The following is a 17,522-nucleotide window of genomic DNA, read 5'->3' as shown; positions in this document are numbered from 1 at the left end:
CCTCTCTCTCTCCCCCCTTTCTCTCTCGATTTCTCCCCCCCTCCCTCCCTCTCTCCATCACTGGCGACACGTGTTGAATGCTAAACTTAGCGGTCCGGAATAAAATTAATAAAGGGATGGACGCTCTATATATCCCCCCTTTCTCTGCCTTCCCCGTCTCCCTCTTTCACTGTCGCGCGTATCATAATGCAATATAAATATTTACTAGAACCACTCAGCCCTCTCATTGCCCCACCACCACCATCGCCACCTCCCTTGCGTCCCTCCGCATTTCCCCTCCCTCTCTCCCTCCCTCCATCCATCCATCACCGGCTGCCTCCCTGCATCCCTCCCTCGCCGTCCTGCCTTTTTTTCCCCCTCCCTCCTGCCTCCTATCGCCTCTTTCTGCTTCTCCAAGCAAAACGGAGGCGCCACACCAGCGTTTGTGGATCCACATGTGAGTGTCATCCTGCCTGGTGCGTCTTTGCATTGCATGGAGTGTGTGTTTAAATGTGTGTGCGCGCGTGCGCAAGCGTGCATGTGAATGAGAAATTTACTACAGTAGCATGTCAGCGACCATGTGTGAGCGGCTTGCGGAGGATCAAGACGCATGCAGTAGGATCATAACGCTGCAGCCGAGTTAGGCCTGAGAGCTGAAATTACACATTTATATTAAAGTAACTTTTCACAACCGTTTGCAAAGAGAAATGCAAATGAAACAGTGGGGTAAATAATAAACTAAATTACTCCCTCTTTTATTTACAGTCCTCTCTCTCCCAAAAATTAATTTGTTAAATGTAGAAGGTGGTGTTGTCCTCATCTGTGTGTAATGTCAAATCAGCATTAATCAATAGTTAGTCTCAGATCGCTCTGGAAATGGTGCTGTGATAGGAGTTTAACCTTTCCAGCAGACTTTGAGATTGTGGGGAAAAAAGTAGACATGCATGTAAAAGAAACCACAGAAAGAGAGAAAGAGTCTCTTTGTATTGATGTATTCGAGTATTGCAGCTTAGTAAATGAAGGTACTCCTCGCTTCCAATTGAGTCATCATCAATTTGAAAATTATCTGTGTGCACACAAACTGCAGTTGTGCAGATGCAGACTCAGACAAATGTCTAGAGGCTCAAAGTCCTTTATCAGACTTTGAGCAATCAGTCTTAAAGATACTGCATCACACAGTCATCATCACAAATGTGCATGAAAAAAAGATTTTGTTGGTAAAGTGTTTTTTTATTATCTCAAGATGTAAGTTCCAAAAAAAAAAAAAAATCCAAAAATATTCCAAACAGAAAAATCTATTTTTTGTTAATCACAACATTTTAAAAAAGAGAGCGAAAGAAAAATGTTGAGACAGAATCTATTTCCAGAAGCTGTGTCGTCATTAGGAGCTGCAAAATGTTTTCACACAGACTAAACTTCATTAGGAAAAACATTACCTCTTGACACCGAGACAGAAAACTCAGAGATAAAAATTTGGGAAATAAACACAAAACTAATTTCGCTGCTGTTGAAATAAAAGAAAAATTCGATTTTTATTTTGGTGGTGAAGAAGCTGATTTTCTACACGTAAAATTAGGAAAAGAGACACATGTTCATCCAAATTACCTGGATGGCAATTAAGTTAGTTTTATTTATTATCTTCCCACTTATGGTGATTACTAACTGATTAATCTGCAAATACTGACAGATACTTCTGTGAGACATCTGCTGATATCATAAAGCTAAGTCCACAAACACAAGCATGCGCAGTCCACCTCCACGCACACCAGTGCCCACCACGTTGTTTCCACTCGGTATGTTTTGTGATGGAGCGATGCTGCGCTGGGGACAAACAATTAGGAACATAAACCACTGCTCGTTAATCTACATGCACACTGATGTGTAGTCAGTTTAAGGGCACGTTCCATATGGCAATAAAGGTTAGGATGTTAGGCGATGAAGCTGATCTGTTTGTCCCATCCCAGTGATTAGGCTCCAGATGGTATAGAAAGACTGGTGGCCACTGTTCCTAGGCCATACGATTTGCGATAAGAGAGCCATATCTGGTTTAGTGGTGCGTTCACTGTCGCTGTCATGGTATTAATAGGCTAGATACATATCAGCTATTCCTATTTTCTGCTACGGGGGGGGGAGAAGGTGAACCAGCTGCTGTGCTCTTCATATTCCTCTTGTTATCTGTATTTGCCACATGCATTCATCTTCATTTGCATTCATCAATCAATTCATCATCACAGCTCGCTCGTGCGCTCCTCTCTCTCTCGCTCTTTCCCCCTGTCCCTGTGGTGGGCTCTCCGTTTTGCCTGGGGTCTACGGAGATGTTCGAGTGGTAACATTAGGGTTTATGAGGCATGTGATGGTATGCATCATCACTGTATTTATTCCTCAATGCGCGTCGGCATGCTTCTGTAGCAAACAAAGACCCACGCTTTCTGAATGTGTTCACTGGATAGTTACAGTATAGGAACACGTTCTCCGCTTGTGACGAATAAAGGCTGGATGCACAATCGAGGCACATTGCTTTGCTGATGTCTGTTTGTTTTCCAGGGTACGACTACTGTCTGTGACTGCATATGTGTGTTTGTGTGCTGGAGAGTGAGAGTGTGAGAGACAGTTTGATTTTTGCTGTTTGCTGTAATCTGATGTGACTAGGTTCTCCTATCTCTATTTACGCATCTGTTTAGCTCTGAGCTAACAATCAAACAGTAAGGTTTTCTCTCCCTCGTTCTCTTACAGTCTCTCTCTCTTGCAAAAACACAAACAAATACACATATAGTTTGTGTACAGATGCAGAGAAGCGCAAGGATGAAATTGCCTTCAGTATGGTGGACTCCATGACAAGATTCCTCCTTAAATTCTATTTGTTTTCTTCAAAAACTATTTAAAAATGGACATTTCTTACTTTCATAATGGTAAAAACATTTTACAAACCTCTTTAGAGGTTTGAAATGGATCAAACCCACTAGGTCAGGCTCTTCCCACAACAATTGATTATCAATCTGTCCGATTAGGAAACCCAAACTATTGTGAATCCATGGGTCAGCTGCTTTGATGTAAAAAATAAAGAAAATGGACTCTTACACAGTGCTTTTCTACTCAATTTAAGCTTTTAACGTGCTTTCTTACTACAAGGCTCATTCACTCCTTAACAAAAACGTGTTTTTTTTCTTTGCCTAAGCACTTTTAAACCTTCAAGATTCATTAGATTTAGTGTATCTTGTTCAAGGATAAAACAACACAAAGGCTGAAGGAGCCAGGGATCAAACTACCACCTGAGCCACAAAAACAGAATATCTTTTGTCGGTCATCTAGCAGTTGCGAGGCTATATACATGTAAAATATGTCAGTAAAAGAACAGGAAACATACCAATGGTGATTATCTTAAGAGATAAAGACAACTCAAGAGCTATTGTTCACCAGGCATGGTTAACCGTTTCTGCTGGTGGCTGACGTACTTCCTCCCCGACTGACGTGACAAGGTCATTTGTAATTATGATGGAGATGACAAAGATGGCAGTAATAGTACCAGCTTACTTATTTTCTTGTCCCTTCTTCCTCCTCCCTCAGATGAGACTCCTTGTCAAATACTGTGGGGCGCAAGCATGCACACAGAAATGCTCACGTGCACACATCAGACACAACCCAGTAAGCCAGTTCTTACTTGTTGTCCCACCTTATATGTATTGTGTTCTTTCTGTTTCTGTCCATGTCTACAGTTTATCAGTTTAAAAACATCTGTGGTGAAGGAAGTATTTGGGTCCTTAATTAGGCAAAGTTTTCCTGATACAACATAAAAAATACTAGTTTATGTATTTATTGCATAAATAAAACATATTGTGACAAAACAGATGTAAAATATCAAAGATCCAGTGCTAAAAACGCATTTAAAGTGCCTTACTATGTATTACACATTACATCATCACTTATGTAATTAAAGTGTGAGCAGCATTTTCCTGTTGTTTGCTAATGAGAAGCTAATATATATTTCTTTATATTCTGTTGGGTAATTAATTTAACACAGTGCATTTTATTAAGTCATCAGTATGCTGTCTGTTTTCATTTGCAAAAAGTCGAAGTACGGAATAATATACAGAACTGTTATGGGATAGAAATAACTACAAACGTCAAGCTGTGCATAGATGTGCATAAACACATTATTTGAAATGTATATTTCCACCATGACACAAAAGTCTTTAAATTTTTAGAAAAATTTTTCTTCTAAGCTAGAGATTTACTAAATGTAGTGCTGTGCAAAAGTCTCGAGCTCCCCTTTATCTCTTTTTATCTTGCTTCTAAGGAGCCAGACTTTCCTGTACATAGTTAAAGTGGTCTTGAGTAGTTCTCCAGGCTTTATGAAGGTCTTTCAAACCTTGGTCACTTTTCAGTCCAATCCTGTTTTTTAAACCACTTAACACTAACCTATGAATCATTCAGTCATAGATTAGATTAGACTTAATAATGGTCAAATCTATAGAAAATGCTGAAGATAAGACTGTTTGACAGGCATAAAATAATACTTTGTACCAACAAAGTGGTTTCAAGAGAGCTATTTGCTGAACTTGGCATATCATGCCCTTAAAATATTAGGAAAATATCAGGAAATTAGACGAGTAGAGAACAAAAGAATTAGCAGGCCTGTATCTATAGTAGTAGTACTGCAAAGTAACGTCCTTAAGAAATAGTGTAAAAAAAATCCAGCAAAGACCTGACACAGGAGCTGAGAGAAGCATCTGATCCTTCAGTTGATCCAGCTACTGTTCACTGAAGCCTCATGACAAATGGTCTCAGTGGAAGGGAAAGGTGGCTGTAAAGGAGCCGTTTTTAAGGAAGGCAAACAGGGAGAAAACACTGAGGTATGCCAAACTACACAAGAACTGAGTTGAAAATCAAAAAGTGATGGTTCAAACTGTCATCAATATGTACAAAGGTCATGACAGAGGTGCAGCAGTGAGTGTCTACAGCCATCTGTGAAACACGGTGGAGGCTCAGTCATGGTTTGGAGCTGCTTTTCAGCCACTGGTGTTGGAGATCTTGTTAAAACTGATTGAATTATGAACACAGAAAAGTAGCATCAGATGCTGACCCATCAGGCAATACCATCTGGAAAGTGTCTAATTGGTAATGAAAATGACGTGAAAATAATGCCAAACACAAACAGTGGAGCACTATCAGTCATGGACTTGTCTCCCCAAAGCCCAGACCTCAACCTTATTGAGGCATCATGTTGACCTATAATGGAAGAAAAGGCAGCAAACATCCAAAAATGAGCTTTGAATGTCCTTCAGGAAGCCTGAAAAACTATTCCTGAAGACTAATTAAAGAAATTATAAGAAAGCTGCCTGAAGGAGTTCAGGCTGTGTTGGAGAATAAAGACGGTCACACCAAATATTGACTTTCAACTCGTTAGTATTGTACAAAATTTGTTTTTGCCTTAAATTCTGTATTTCCATAGATGTTTGCACATTTCAGTAGATTGCAACATCCGTTTTCCATTTTCCTAGCAAGATATAAATAAATGAGGGTTGGATCAATTTTTGCAAGACTTTTGCATTGCACTGTTTATTTAGTGGTAACATCAGAAATGGTGACTGAATGCCCGATGAAATATTGTAAAGGTGAATAAGAGTTATCATTTAAGATTATTTTCTCCAAAGATGTTCTCACATTTGCTTCTGTTTTTAATAAACTAATAGCATATGTTAAAAAAAAGATTCGGGTATTAATTCCTTAAATGAATGGCAAAATATTAATTGGAAATGTTGTCATCATATCACCATTTTTCATGCCAGAACGCGTGCATGACTCCAGCTGTCAGCATTTGACACTTTATTTTTTTATGCATTAATATGCTTGTTTGTTTTTTGTATATTTCCTTCACTGAGTACTTTTACATTTAATATTTCACACATGCCACTGTCATGATGCTTTTTTAAAACATTTTCAATCGAGGACTTGTTAATGTAGTATTTGAGTATGGTAATTATACTAGATAAGTAAGCACTGCATCTGAATACCACTGTTTTGCATTTATGTGCTGTTAGGAAGATCCAACATCTGTGGCTGTTTTATTGAAAATCCAACCCAGAAGACAAGTGATAAACAAACATGGCTGGCCTGCAGCTTAACAGCCAACACAATAAGCCTAACAAACTCTACTTAAGATTCTTCCTACCCACAAGGAGCGTGTTCATACAAGAGTTGTTTTTACTTTCCACTGGCAAGAAATTTGTCGCCAAGCCAGTTCTGTAAGATTTGTCATTTAGGGATTACAAGATTTCTAGGAAATGAATTTGATTTCCTAGTTCCAAGTGAAAGCAGGGAGAAACATGGATTGGAGAAAATAATTCACGTGTGTGCCAGGTGGTGAATTGTTTGAATATTATAACATAATTTTTACCAATTAGTATTTTTAATAAAAAAACATTAGGGGTGAGTTATGTTACGGGGAAGCCCAGTTGTGCAACGGTTAGTACTGTTGCCTCCCAGCAAGAGCGTTCCTGGTTCAAATCTGGAATCCGGCTGGCGTTTGTGTGGAGTTTGCCTGTTTGGGTCCTCTTTGGGTACTCCGGCTTCCTCCCCTTGTCCAAAGATGTGCACGTTAGGTTAACAGGGGGTTGTGATGAAATGTCTGCAGGTGTAAATGTGAGTTTGAATGACTCGCTCCCTGTTCTGTAACCTGCCCAGGGAGCACCCTTTCTTTCACCCTGTGACAGCTAGGATACACAACCGTGAATTTTAGAACAGTTAGAGAATTATGTAAACTCATGTAGTCATGTACATCTACTTAGCAAGCAAAAGGTTGCTGGTTCAATACCAGCCGGTGACACAAATCACCTTATGGGTTGCATCGGGTAGGATGTCTGAGTAAGCTGAAACTACCTGCTATGGCGACCTGTTGTGAGAAGGCAGCAGCCAAAAGTAAAAGTAAAAGCTTTAGTGAACATGCCATCACCAAACTCTCACTAATGAAATTGCATTATATTAAGCTGACAATTGGCTGACGTATTTCTCCACAGCCATTGTGTTCTTTGTGAAAGCAGGAGTAAGAGGTTAGAGCTGGTACGTTATCAGCTAATGCTAGCAATATTGTTGACATTAGGTGGAATGCTCATTTTGGCCCGTGAAAAACTATTTTAAAGGAAAACCAAAAAATAGAACTGCGTCTAAAATTTCCCCCAAGGATAACCCAAAAACTGCAGGACAAAATGACAAATCTGATCTAATATACCCATCATCTTAATAAAGCTCGTCCAAGATCAGCATTGCTACTGACCAGTGATATTGTCTGACCATTGAGTTAGCATTAGCCAATTAGCTATTGCTATAAAAAACAATCACTAGACAACCAACACGGGTAACCAAAATTTAGCTAATAATAACAGCAAACCTAAGTTAGTATAATATATTTATTATATTTTATAAAAGAATGAAGAAAACACCTAAATACTTACCATTTGTTCCAGAACTGAGTTTTATATAAGCAAAGGCATTTTTTTCTTTGTCCTCCACATTTCAAAGCTATGACATCACAACAATGTGACTTTTCAGTTGCAATATTAATCCTGGACCAACATTATTAAAATGATGTGGGAACAACACGAAGAGGAGATATCAGATCTGCACCTGCTTTTGGAGCCAGCCTCGAGCGGTTACTCTGGGAACTGCAAATTTTTCACACTGCATCCTTTTTCAGTCTCAGGGGTTTGCATCCAATTCAGTCCGCCTCAGGTTTCACTTGTAACAAAGCTAGTGAATCAGTATTAACCTGCAGAATGAACTTTTCAGCACAAGCAATGTATTATTAGTGGCCATTAGTCAGCTCCAGAGCTCATAACGTCTATGTATTTTTTTTTTTCAATTTCAGCTCTGCTGTAGCTCTTTATAACCTTAACTAGGTTTTACAAAGCACTTTAAAACTGCACACCACACAACCGTGGAGCTTTACAATGCAGAAACAGAGGCTGCCATAATATAGACACACTATACTTCATGAAGCAAAAGATTATTGTTGCAATTAAAGCTTTTTAAATTGTGAATAAGCCATGCTTTTATAGCTCTTTAAAATATATTTCTCATTTACCCATTCACACTCCCCCCCACACACTAACACAAGCCAGTGCCTCCCAATGGTCAGGGACCAAAACGCTAACCCTAGTATTAGTGGACAACGTGCTTGACCACCTGAGCCACAACCACCCCCGTGAAAGGATAATTTTATGGAAAAGAATATGTAATGAGTTTTTGGGGGTTTAATCAATGCCAGAAGGAGGACGTTAACAACCCAACCTCCTTTCAGCACTTGCAGACACACAGGAAAATAAATGACTGGAATCTAACCTCAGCTAATTCAAACTGCAGTTTATTACATAGACTACAGGTTTGGATATCTTTGATATGTTCTGCAGCAAGACAGTTATTTCTACTGAAACATAGGCATGCCATAATGTATATCCAAGATGGGGGAATACCACAAGCAGTGAGAGATTGAGGAGTAGTGAGAAGGCTTAGTGTCTCAGAGGAGTGGTTTAGACTGGCAGTATACTCTACCTGAAATTGAATTTGGCATGTTCATGCAGGCCACATGACAGAGGATCAGCCCTCAAACACCTTGCAGTATTTGAGGGCTGATCCTCTGGTAAAATATTTTCTTTGCCTTGTTCACCAATTCACATTCAGTTTTATTGTTTTTGTTGCTTTATTTTTCTTTCTTCTTAAATATCCAGTTCTGTTGTTTTCTCTCAGTGTGACTGGTAAGTTCCTCCATCTGGCATAGATGTCATTAAACAAACAGATCTTGAGCCACAGGGAATAAGCTGAAATTTCCACACAGTGCTGCATTCAACAGTTGTTAAGAAACCACTAAATTGTATAGTACTGGTGAGAGTATATGCTATAAAATTGAGCGTAAAATTGCATGATGGGGGGCTGGTTACATGCGATAAACAAACACTGGAGAAGGGGTTTGGTAGAGTAATGTGCAAGGGCCATAGAGCATTGTCATGTCTTTAATAAAGCTCGAGATGCCTTTTCATCTTTCTGTAAATTCCCCCACCTTGCAAATTACTCTATATGCGTGCTTTTACTTTGCATTCAGTCATTGAGTCCATCCCTCTCTCCCTTTCTCTCTGTCCCACAAACCCAGCAGAAAGTGAGGGAAAGTGGCAATTGAATTTCCTTTCAGAGCAGTGTGTGGAATAGGAAAAAGTGCAGGGCCACAGCGCTAGCCTCTATCTCATGCAGACACTGAACGCAGCCTTAATCCATTCCCTTGCCCTTCCCCTTCCACACACACTTGTCTCCAAATCCCCTCCACTCCATTCCTGGAATAAATTATTTCATTTCTTTTTGGTCCGCAGCATTTTTATTCGTCTCAGTGGCATGCCTTAACTTCTGTCCCTGTGGAGAGCCCTGATGAATGTGTTGGGCTCGCAACCTCTGATCATCCCTGCTCTGAACGCCTTTAGATACACACTAGCTTCTGGCTGCCTCCAATGCACATAAGAATTGTCTCTCCTCCCCCCACCCTCCTCCCTCTGACTCACAAATACACAAAGGAATAATGCAAGCTATATAATAGATCTGGATCTTTTATCTTTTTCTTCACACGCACACAAACTCTGCAGAGACAAAAACACATTTTCGCTCTCCTCTGTGGATATGAGCTGGCGATGCTGCTCCTTGTTCTGCTTAATGATGACATTTAAGAACACTGAACATTTTCAAATAACATCCATAATTCATTGAGGAAAATACTTTCAGCAATGTATAGACTGAATGTGTGCAATTCAATCTATACTGCTGAGTTCATGGACAAGGAGTAAAGCTGCAAATTAATTATTCTTTTTTTATACACATAAATCTAATTACTCAATACTTGATTTTAAAGGAGAAGCCTGTGTGTGATAACATAAATGCAAATGGGTTACAAATTAAAGGTGAATGCTAACAGTCACTTCACCCCTGCAGGGAGGGGATTGGTCATCTTTGTCGTGTTGTGTGGACATTTTGGTGGTGTGTTCGTGCCTTTAGAAGGAACAGTTTCACCTTCGTCCTTTGATGAAACATTCCTATCCTGATGGGAGTGAAGTCTTCCGGGATAGGAATGTACCCATCCATAGAAAGCAAGCATGCATTGTTTACTTATACAACACTTTTAACCCACTAGAGTCTCAAAAGTCTTTACAATAGCCAAAAAGCACCACATTCCAAACTGGAAACAAAAAAGCATACACGTTACAAGAAAAGCACTGCAATTAAAAACAAAGAACAATAAAAAGAAAACACATAGTTAGAATAGTTAGTATTTTTTTTACATGTTCATTTATCTTCAACGTGAAGCTTTAATCTGAACTGCAAAGCATTTTGTAACTCTATTGTCAGTTATTATCACATTGTAATAATAACTAATAAAGTTATTATTACAAGGATATAGTGTACTTGTAGAATCAGTGCTAACTGCCAGTTAAGGTATTCTGGTGGCATGTGTGGACATTACACCTTACTGTGAAACTTGTTTTTTCTATTTATTTACCACTTGTTATAAGGGTGCAATATGTGTAAGTGTGTGAGTGTTTGGAGGAATTAATGATGACACTCATACAATTTCTTGTGCCAAGTTATCATGCTGGGCTGCTGTACTCATTGGCTTGTCCTGAAACCCTATCTGGAGCCCTAACGATGTTGGATAAGAAGCCATCTTACTCACTGGTGTGCACATGTATTTCAAGATTAGGATTCGATAAGGATAGGTGAGCGCTCTGTTTCATCGAGGTCACCGGGGAATTCGCTTCTAGCTTCTAAAACACCAGAAACTCCACATACACACACACACACACACACACACACACACACACACAGAAACCACATTTCCCTGGGGGGCGGTCCTCCAGTGGTATCAATTAAGGAGGAAGCCCAATCAATGTCTTAGCACCAGCCTGATACTCAGCTACAAGGAGATTAAGACTAGACTTACATCTTAACACAGCGGAGTGAGCAAGACACCAAAAAAAACATACAAAGGCCCCACATGCACTACACAAAAAAAACACACATTATAACATCACAGCACAAAGATTTTAGGACAAATAACTAGCCTGCTTTTTGTCTGCTGTGTGGCTGCATCTGGCAGTGTTTTTGCTTTGAGAGACTCTCTGAACAGAGGGCATTAATGGTATGTGTACTTTCTATTTTTCTCACAGTTATTTTTCTCCTCTTGTCTCTTTGCTAGGCTAAAGTCTGACCTAAATACTTCAGGTTTTTGATGATTGGACCAAAACAGAGATCAGAGGCGTCCAGCGGGCTTGTCGTGATAATGGAGAGAAGGAAGGCAGGCAGAGGATCTGGACACACTCATGCAGAGATTCTGGTACTTACCGCACTTCGTAACTGTACAACACGGAGCTCATAAACCAGTCAAACTTCATTTTAAAGCCTCACCTTCCACCCCACATTGAGATGAAAAAGCTGCAGTGTATCAGCTCTTTGAAACAGTAATCCACTGCTAAAACTGGCTGGGCACGAGGGGTCCATCATTCACACGCTCTGGGGGTGGGGGACACACCAGAGAACCTCTGACCTTGTCTTGTGACCACACCGAGAGATTGAAGAGCCCGTAATGCAGCGATGGCAGCTGGCCCACCAGTTTTTCAGCTTAATACTGATCCATACTGCTCACCATTGTGTCCTCACATAGCCACACACACACACACACATTGTCTCCCTAGCGCACGCACACACACACACACACACAAAGACAATTAGAACAGGAAACATGGAGGTCAAAGAACGGCTCACCAGTTTTTAAATGCACCCATTTATTTTTCATGAAATGACGTGAGGGGACTTGATAGGCGAGAGCACGATGATGAAGTCCCTTCCAATTTCATTGGCACCTGCTCCTTCATGCTGCAGGACAGGAAATAAAGACGGGCAGCTCTGACCAGAAGAAATCTTTTAAAATGTTTCAGTCAGGTGAAACTCAGGTCAAGTACTGTGACGCTTCAAAAGAACTTCATTAATCAGTGCTAAAAGACAAATTAGAGTTTATCACAGATGTAAGTGAGTTAGCCTTGTGCTCTAACATACATACAACAAACAATACTTTATTTTGTTTATTCTATTTCCAAGCATAATACTGTAATATAAAACAAATTCATTTAAATTAAATCAAATAAAAAAACAAGTTATTTCCACAGTTCCTAACCCTTGGAAGTTATTTCCTGTTTTGGGTGTCCACACTGCAGAATCCAGAGAAGAAGAAACCCTGAAGAGGAACCTTTAAAGTGTATGGTGTAGACATAATCGCAGCATGACCAACTACCACATTCAAAAATATATTTAAAAATTCAAAAACACTGTGTAAAGCCTCAGTCACCAAGCCAGAGATCAATCGACAACCCTGCGGCAACTTCCGGTCACTAGGAAAAAATCTGCATCCCTGATTGGTTGATGAAGTAGAAGCTGGTGAAATAGTTCGCAAAGATGATGCTGAAACCTGAAAAAAAAAAGTGACACAAAGCCAAATGTTTACCTGTAACATAAACGTGGTGCCTCACTGGCGCAACCAATATTTCAAAAAAGCACAAGTTTTACTTCGAATGGGTGAACATTTGTGCCACACTTGCCAGTTTCACTACCACTCAGAAAGCTACTGACAAATCAGACGAGTGACGTCTTCCATGTAAACTAGTGGCGACCATGGCAAATGAGCGGAGAATGTTGGAGCAGCACCGTCTTCCTCTTTGGAACAATTTCACTGCCAGCAAACAGCAATCACTCGCCAACCAGTTGGGGTGTACAAATTTTTCCCTAGCAACCAGAGGTTGCCAGAGAGTCACTGACCGGCGTGACTGGGGCTTTAGCAATTGATTTCACAGACTAGCCGATTGGGGATTTTACTTATTTCCCCCTAGCAACCAAGGTTGTCAGGGGTCGCTTGGCCTGTGTTCAGCACATATGCAATGAGGGGAAATATAGCGAGATGGTCACCCATCGAAGTGATATTTTCGCTGACATTTCCTCTCTACTTGCATCCCTGAGCATCCACACACAGTCAAGCATCACAGAGAGAAAATGAAGAAACAGAATGGCAAACAATGAAGACCACAATTGGAGAAGTGCACCAACACAGCTCTGCTATTAAATATTAGTGTAATGGTATACACATTTAATATTCAACTTTCCTGGTGGAAACTCTGCTTTTCCAATACCACAGTCATCATGAAACCCATGAGACATGCAAACACACAGGTCTGACCACAAGATCCTAAATCCTACGTTTCCACTTGTTGTTATATCAACTGTCAGTTACTGTTATGTCACATTAGCATTGCTACTGGCAGTGAAAATGGAAACAAGTAAAAATATGTGAATGTGCTCAGGGGAGCTGGAAGTGTGTAGGGAAATTTCTCTGAACACATTCAAGGGTTATACATTAGATAAAGGTTATCTTGGGGTTGGAAGCATCTTATTTAATGGACCTCGCACAAAAACAACCTTTTAAACAGTTATAAATCCACACACAGTGCACTGTGATTTAACCAGTACTGACTCAGTCAAACCACAGAGGTGGAGGTTGAATGAATTAAATTGTAATCTGGTGTGATTGTAATAAACTGGCAGAGGTGGGACCAAGTCATTGTTTTGCAAGTCTCAAGTAAGTCTCAAGTCTTTATCCTCAAGTCTCAAGTCAAGTCTCAAGTAATGTCAGGCAAGTCAGAGTCGAGTCTCAAGTCACTGGTGTAAAAGTCCGAGTCAAGTCACAAGTCTGAAACTTTGAATTTCAAGTCCTTTCGAGTCTTTAAAAAAAAAAAAAGAAAAAATAATGTTGCAGTTATGCTAAATGTAAATATTAGACCATGTAATTTTAAAATCTGTGTTTTTCTCAACACATGACAAAATAGTGAACTTAGAAAATATACACAAATTGTGAAATTGCACCTCTTTAAAATGCAGCTCAATTAAACCTAGCTCCAAGAATAATTTTCACCGACAGTTCTGAGATAAGCTGCATGTCATTCTTGGATGCGGTTGTAGGACCGGCTTTAAAATCGCATGACAAAAATATACACATTAAAAAAAACTGTATCACCAACGTAGCCTGGACAACATTTGCTAGTTAGATGAAGTCAGCTATCTCATCTTAGCATATTTATATGCATATTTATAATCATACGGTTCTTGGAGTGAGTGCATACACTCATGAAGTTTAGTAACTTCAGGTCACTGCAACAAGCCCAGGTACAGTTTACCGACGGATGGGTGCAGGACCTTGAAATGCACCGTGTAGAACGAAAGACCATCGTACGTATCATAAGTTTACCAGTCTCACAAATTGTCGTCATAAATACACATTCATTAACCGTTTATTAATAGGACCTTTGAGCTCAACGGTAATTAATTAGTAGTGGAAATAATTTCTGGTACCCATCACAGAAATGTAGCAGTGACAATAATACTGTATGCTGTAATCGTACTGGGCAATTAGTGATACAAAACAACTGTTTTATCCTGTGAATAAAAGTATATGTTTTTGTCAATGTACCATAATAACAGAAGCGAAACGCAATATTGTGTCAGGACATTTCACTATTTATGCACAATAAATAAAGGAGCATAGCGTGACAATTTCTGTTCAGCGCCAGACTTGCTTGTAACCTATATCACTAATTATGTTATGAAAATGACGTATTAACTACTAAAAAACACTGACCTTCGTGTAAATGCTTGGAGCAGACTAACCTGTGAGCTGGAGGGTTCTGGGACGTTATATTTGATCTTTGAATGGCTGCGATCCAGGCCATCCGTCGCGTCTTTGTTACTTCGGAAACATGGCTTGAACAATTTCTCTTCAACGACGTAATCCGATAACAACCGATCTCTTTACCCGTCAGCTTCTCGTGGCTGTCATGCGACCGGCTATTGCAGTTAATAATACAACGGCTTCTTGACATTTTTGTGTTTCTTTTTATCGCTGTATAACTGATTTCAATTGAAAGCCTGCGTGCGCTAGTACCGCTTGCCACGAGTTCCCAGAATCCTTTGCGGTTCTACCCGTGAATGACGTCACATTTTCAATCTCTATATAATATGCATGTTAAATTTTATATTTGGGGTAAAATATCAAGTCTTTTCAAGTAAACCGGTTCAAGTCCAATTCAAGTCCCAAGTCATTGGTGTAAAAGTCCAAGTCAAGTCACAAGTCTTAGAACATTTTTTCAACTCAAGTCTAAAGTCATAAAATTAATGACTCGAGTCTGACTCGAGTCCAAGTCATGTGACTCGAGTCCACACCTCTGTAAACTGGGACCACATGCTCCCAGGTTGAGCTGTTATTTAACTTTCACCCCTCCCTGTTTGCTTAAGATTTCCAGTAAACGTTTCCAGGAGTAAGTAAACCGCCGTGATTTTTTTTTTTTTTTTTTACATGAGTGGCAACAGTTCTTGAATTTGCTGCTTCTTGCATGCACTCAAGGGGCACACTCGTGCACTGGTCCTACACACTTCTTTGCAGAACATCATTTATATGTTGTTTACCGTCACAAGGGGGCAAGGTCAGAAAATACTGGTCTGTGGGTTATTCTTGTTCATATTTGTGCTGTTGTTGGTCGCTTTCAACAAAAACACACAGAGGGTCATAAAAGACAAGAAACCTTTTTGTAGTGCAGTGAAGCAGAGTTTTAAAAAGTGTCAAATGAGGTGACTGGTTACACTTCTCGTAGTGCTTTTCATAGTGAAGTGTAGTTACTCACTTCCTGTTCCAGCCAACATTTTAAATAATCATCATTTGACCATCACTGCTAGCTAACACATTTGGTTTTTTGGAGGGAGGAAAGTATAAAAGCAAGTCTGTGTAGGTTGCATCCTTAACTCTGCATAGACAAATACCTACGCAAATGGCCAAAAATGCAGTACTATGAATCGTACTTCAGGCAGCAGCTACTGTGTTTTGACTCCACCAGCCTTGTCCAAATAATTTGCTTATAGAGATGTTATCACAGTTGAAGCAGATTCCAGGTTTATTAATATCAAGTATAAATGCACATTGTTATGGATTAGATGGTTTTCTCTGGTCAAAGTATCCTTCATGATCACACATGAGATAAAATAAAGACTAGCAAACCACTGATTATGGTGAATTTATGGTTTCGCAGTTGTGCCTGTGCCTGGGTATTTACCTACATAAAGCATACACATGCAACCTTACATGGACATGCTAGTGGAAACCACTAGCGCAAAGCTTGATGTGGATAACAATGGCGATTGGTTGGAAACCATGAATGTTAAAAGTGTGTAAAACTTTGAAAATACAGTATGAGAAGCACAGATGTCAGCTCCAGTGAACAGTGCAGTACAAGAAAAATATTTGCCCTGAATTGATTTTTTAAAATATATTTGCCACATTTTCACGTTTCATATCAAACAAACTTTAATATTAGACAAAGATAACCTGAGTAAAAAATAAAGTTTTTAAATGATGATTTAATTTGTTAAAGGGAAAAGCTGTCCAAACCAGCCTGGCTGTACGTGAAAAGTAATAACTGGTTGTGCCACCCTTGACAACAAGAACTGCAATCAAGCCTAACTGACAATGAGTCTTTTGCATCACTGTGGGGAAATGTTGGCCCACTCTTCTTTGCAGAATTGTTTTAATTCGGCCACATTGGGGGGTTTTCCAGCATGAACAGCCTGTTTAAGGTCACGCCAAAGCATCTCAATCTGAGTTAAGTCTGGACTTTGCCTTGGCCACTCCAAAGCCTTCATTATATTTTCTCTTGGCCATTCAGAGGTGGGTGCAATTGGGGGTGAGGAGGGCAGTTACTTTTCACAGAGGGCCAGGTAGGTTTAGATAGCTTTGTGTGACACACATGCAAAAAAAATAAAGAAGGGAATACAACTTTTTCATGGGACTGTGTGTTGCCTAACCAACAAAAGCACAAGCAAGAGGAGCCCACAGACTGCTTGTTTCTGCCACTCCACCCCTGGTGACAGTAAACAGCTACGCTCTGAATAGGACCACCACAGAACCACGCTGTCTCCTCTAAATAAGTCCTGTCATTAAATCGGATACTCGTTGGCTTGTGGTTGAAGTCCTTTGCCAATAAATTTGCCTCCCTTTCCAACTTTAACAAGAAGAACTTAAAATGCATTTACCATAGCCTGAAGCTATTGATTAAGCCTGTAAATGAGAGGTCTTTTTGCAACAAAAGGAGTCGCCCCCTGCTGGCCATTGCCAAGAAGACATGTTTTAAAACACTCATGCTGGCTTCACTTTTCAGACTCCAGGAGCGATATCTATCATTTATACAGTCTAAATTGGGCATTTTTTTGCATGTCTTTCCATCATTTCCTGTCGTCTCTCTTAAGAGAGATGGCAGGAAATGATGTTTACTGAACTGTGCAGTAAACACATCCAACTCTGATTCAAATTTTTCAAAGAAGCCTAGACTACAGTAAACACATGTGTCATCCATCGTCTCAAAGCGCCGCCATTCTTCACCACAGTTCCCCAACAACCCCCAAACAACGGTTAAATAATCAAAGTAAAG

Source organism: Rhamphochromis sp. 'chilingali', assembly GCF_963969265.1.
Source record: "Rhamphochromis sp. 'chilingali' genome assembly, chromosome: 11".
NCBI classification, from domain to species: Eukaryota; Metazoa; Chordata; class Actinopteri; order Cichliformes; family Cichlidae; genus Rhamphochromis; species Rhamphochromis sp. 'chilingali'.
The sequence above is the reverse complement of the archived record's forward strand: the minus strand, read 5'-3'. Positions refer to the sequence as shown.